Here is a 5,214-nt window from a genome sequence, read left to right on the forward strand (position 1 = left end):
ATGAGGTGGGTCAAACAGTAAGTAAACATTATGACCAGTGTTCCATGACTATGTACATATGGGCAGCAGCCTCTAAGGTGCAGGGTTGAGTAACTGGGTGGTAGCCGGCTAGTAACAGTGACTAAAGTTCAGGTCAGGGTACTGTACTGGGTTTTTCAGTCTCTCGGTCCCAGCTTTGATGCACCTGTACTGACCTCGCCTTCTGGATGGTAGCGGGGTAAACAGGCCGTGGCTCGGGTGGCTGAGGTCCTTGATTAACTTATTGGCCTTCCTGTGACCCTAGGTGCTGTAGATGTCCTGGAGGGAAGGCAGTATGCCCCCGGTGATGCGTTGGGCAGACCGCACTACCCTCTGGAGAGCCCTGCGGTTGCGGACGGTGCAGTTGCCATACCACGCAGTGATACAGCCCGACAGGATGCTCATCACACTCGAGAATAAAGTTCTTAACAGAAATAAAGCATGGAAAATATACACAACATGAAATACATCTCATTTTATTCACACCAACTGACATAACTGTAACTCTTGCCATTGCCAAACAGAGTTGTTTGGAATTTGTTTCAGTGAAGCTCATACAAACAATAACAGTAGAACGGTAAAAACTGTATCACAAACATCCATAAAAGCATTAATATTTGGATGATTTCGAGGGCCTCTGTACATAATAATGACAAGTGCTAACCAGAAGAGCGTTGTCCTCACTAAAGTGCCTGTGAGAGGTAGCTACTAGACTATTGAGACGCAGCTACAGTGTGTTGTCAAGGAGAGGTGTTGAAGCTGCCCCCTGGAGGTCGGCGGGAGGCGAAAGGGGAGAAGTTCTCGAGGGCAAACAAGAAGACGTCGCTCGGTTTTCGTAGTAAAAGGAACTGCAAGAAGTCAGCCAACATGGCAAGGAGCTCCCCGTGCTGCCGCAGGTACGAGGCATGCTCCGCCTTCAACTCTTCCTGTAACACACACACAGGTCAGGTCATGTTGGAAACGTAGGGGTTAGTGGTTAAGAGTAAGCGGCTAGGTGAGAGTAGGGGGTAATGGTAGGGTGTAAGGAAGACTTGTCACACCCTGATCTGTTTCACCGGTCTTGTGCTTGTCTCCACCCCCCACCAGGTGTCTCCCATTCTTCCCAATGATCCCATGTGTATTTATACCTGTGTTCTCTGTTTGTCTGTTGTCAGTTCGTCTGGTCTCGTCAAGCCTACCATCGTGGTTTTCCCATACTCCTGTTCGCTTTAGTCCCTGTTTTCTAGTTCTTCCAGTTTTGATCATTCTGCCTGCCCTGACCCTGAGCCTGCCTGCCGTCCTGTACCTATCTGACTCTGACCCAGTTTACGAACTTCTGCCTGTCCTCAACCTGCCTGTTGCCTGCCCCTTATATATTAATAAGTATCAGAGACTCGAACCATCTGCCTCCTGTGTCTGCATCTGGGTCTCATCTTGTGTCATGTTAAGACTAATATGTCACTTTTCTGTCCAGGAACTTGGAGTGCATCTCCATGTCCTCCTCCCACACCAGACGCCTCTTCTTAAACGCTGGCTTATCATCTCTTAACTCTGACACACAACACACATACATACAAACATTTAAATAGGCGAGCATTCCTATGAGTGTGTGTGTGTGTGTGTGTCTGTGTGCCCGTGTGTATTTTGGGCGGGAGCAGCAGGATCCTCATGTTGACGGGAGAGCCTACCTGCACTCAGCTGGTCAGGTGTATAAACAGGAACAGGATATGTCATCACACATGGAGAAAGAGATGACAGGAACAGTGGTGCCCTGTATGTCCCGGGTTCCCCTGGTGTAGGCTGGGTTACTGTAAAAGTACTTTGTGACAGCTGCTGGTGTAAAAAAATTAAGCTGTTTATAAATTTGCTTGATTGATTGTATAAGTAGAAGTGATGTCCACTGACTCATTAGGTAGGAAGTAGCAGTGCCAACACTGACAAGTGGCTGGGATGTCGTCCACTAAGTCCACCGTCCTCTCCAACCCAAACACCTCCACTTCCACCATCTGCTGTCTGCCGACTGCACCCCAGCTCCCTCTGACCACAGTTTGACGTGTTGGCCCACCAGACTCATTGTGCATTTGGGCGGAAGTGTCTGGGAATGAGATTAAGTCAAACGCACAACTGAGAACGCACATCAACTTCATAGAACAGTGGAAACACTCGTCTCTCACAAAAAACACACACAGTTTTATGAGTATTATGAGTAAGGCAGACTACAACAACTGACACGCAAACACACACACCCACACACGCAACACACACACACACACACGCACACTCACATTTGTGGAGGTTGAGATGTGTGTCCTGTTGAAAGGAGAGGAAGGTCATGTTTTTCAGGATGCTCTACCTCAGAGGGAGCAGCAGGCTAGAGCCCTCACACTATTTATTTTATTTTTATTTAATTTCACCTTTATTTAACCAGGTAAGCCAGTTGAGAACAAGTTCTCATTTACAACTGCGACCTGGCCAAGATAAAGCAAAGCAGTGCGATAAAAAAAACACAGAGTTACATATGGGGTAAAAAACATAAAGTCAAAAATACAACAGAAAATATATATACAGTGTGTGCAAATGTAGCAAGTTATGGAGGTAAGGCAATAAATAGGCTATAGTGCAAAATAATTACAATAGTATTAACACTGGAATGCTAGATGTGCAAGAGATTATGTGCAAATAGAGATACTGGGGTGCAAAAGAGCAAAATAAATAACAATATAGGAATGAGGTAGTTGGGTGGGCTAATTTCAGATGGGCTGTGTACAGGTGCAGTGATCGGTAAGGTGCTCTGACACTAACCCCTTCAGAGAGGACAGAGGGTACAACACAGTCTGCCTCTTCACTTCCTACACACACACAGGTTAGTTAGGGCCTACAGATACATACCCGCTAACCGAGCACATCGGGGGAAACACTCTGCCCCCTTACCTCACACATACACACACACACATACACACAGAAATAAATCTCATAAGATTCTCGATGCAGACTTTAAGCCTTTCTATCTGGAAACTATGACCATGTTTGTCTGCTCATCCATTCCTGTGCATGCGTGTTACCTGTGGTCCAGCTGCTGCAGCAGCTCCATGTCTATGGATGTTCTTCTCTACTGAACATGTGTAGGATGTGAGAGATTGTAAGGGACTGTAATTCTGCATCCAGCATCTCTATGGAGAATGAAGATTCTACACACAGAGTCAAATACAAAGTCAATTTAGTTCATTGCACATTACACACTGTCCCTGTCCCTCTCCAGAAAAACAGGGAAATATGTCATTGTACTCTAGTGCAGCGGTGTTCAACTCTTACCGGTGCCTGCTGGTTTTCTATACTACCTGATAATTAATTGCACCCCCCTGGTGTCCCAGGTCTAAATCAGTCCCTGATTAGAGTGGAACAATGAAAAAAAGGCAGTGGAACTGGCTTCAAGGTCCAGAGTGTAGTTTGAGGGCTCTAGTACAGTATATACAAAGCCATACCATGCAAGGCAGGGAATGGCAGAAGTGTTGTGCCTGCCTATATGTGTAGTGTCACTGTCAACACTACCAGCTTCAATCTCACCCAGTGGTGCAGGTGTAGTGGTGGCCATACACAGGCATACTCAGCATTCACACCTATTTCTCCACAGATATACTCACCTATACTCACTAATTACAATTGAGAATAATTGAATGGTTGAACAATCCATCTTAATTCCTTTCATCTCTGCCATTATTAGGTGGAGGGAATGATTTAATATAGACAATTGTTGATAATTAATTCATACTCACCTGATGGCAGAGAGAGGGTGATGGTCAAAACTTAGTATGTCAAGCCGTGTTAGCTGGGGCTGGATAGTATTGAACAATCCTTGTACAGTGTACAGACAGACACGCACACACACACACCTGTTTGGTATGATAGCTAGCTAGCTAGCTTTAGCCATTAGCTCGATGCTTGGTGGCTTTAAATATAAGCTCCGTGTCTTGTCTGTCAGTAAAGCCACCAAGCATTGAAGGAAGTCAGCTAGCTAGCTAGCTAACTAGCATTACTTGTTGGTGGCCCTTATTTATAACTAAGCTGGCGAAAGCTCGCTAGCTGGAGCGATGGTCAGGTAACATCAGATAGTCTCACAGCTTTTACTTTGAAAACAGCTAGCACACATATCCTGTTGCAGACCTTCCTCTCTACGCCCACACCGTCTTTGTTCATTAATTAAATATTGTGGACGACATAAGAAAAATACATTAATGCAGTCAAAATGATTATCCGTCTTAGTTGTTTAAGTTCAGATATTGATTGACCGAACCGTACACAGATCGTGAAGTAACCCCCAAGTTTCGACTTACACTATATTTGAGTGAATTGAGACTCAGTGAAAGCAGAAGGGTATTGAAACATGTTTTGATGGTGTATGGACCTCAGATTGAACTGCATGTCCCTGAATGGCAAAATAATTTGTTCTGTGAAAAAGTATCCTTGCACTTTAGGAGACATTGGGCTAATATGAAATTTGGTACAGGTGGTTTTTGGAACAGATGTATTCTCCTCAACAGTGTCTAAAGTGATTGATGATGTATTATCATACAGGTAGATACAGTATGTTGTTTTGTGTTTTGATGTTAGGGTTGTTGCTTGTGTTTTGTTCTGTATATTGCTCCTCCTCGCCTAAATAAAATGTCAACTCTTGGTTTTTGTCTGTTTTTGATTGGTTTGACCGTGCGTCCTTCTTTGTGTCTTTCATACATATTTATGTGTGACTTGTTGAAGCACAAGGGACAAATCGGCCTTCAACGACACCTGTAAGGCAGCACTGCACTCTTATATAAAAGGGTTCCAAAAGGGTTATTTAGCTGTCCCCATAGGAGAACCCTTTTTGGTTCCAGGTAAAATATTTTTGCGTTCCAGGTATAACCCTTTTGGGTTCCATATAGAACCCTCTGTCGAAAGGGTTCTACATGGAACCCAAAAGGGTTATTCAAATGGTTCTCCTATGGGGACAGCCAAAGAACCCTTTAAGGTTCTAGATAGCACCTTTTTTTCTAAGCGTGTGCCTCCCAGGTAGATGTTTAACGCAACCCCCGCTGTTAATGGTATAGGCTTGAGCAAAGCCTGCGTTGACAATGTATCTTCCCTGTATGAAAGGATGCTATGAAAATGTAATACAAGAGCTTTTGTGAGAACATCTGTAGCTTTTAATACCATAACACAAGTACAAGAGAGCTGGTTTTCACT

Source organism: Coregonus lavaretus (assembly GCF_964263955.1).
Source record: "Coregonus lavaretus genome assembly, chromosome: 23".
Classification (NCBI taxonomy): domain Eukaryota; kingdom Metazoa; phylum Chordata; class Actinopteri; order Salmoniformes; family Salmonidae; genus Coregonus; species Coregonus lavaretus.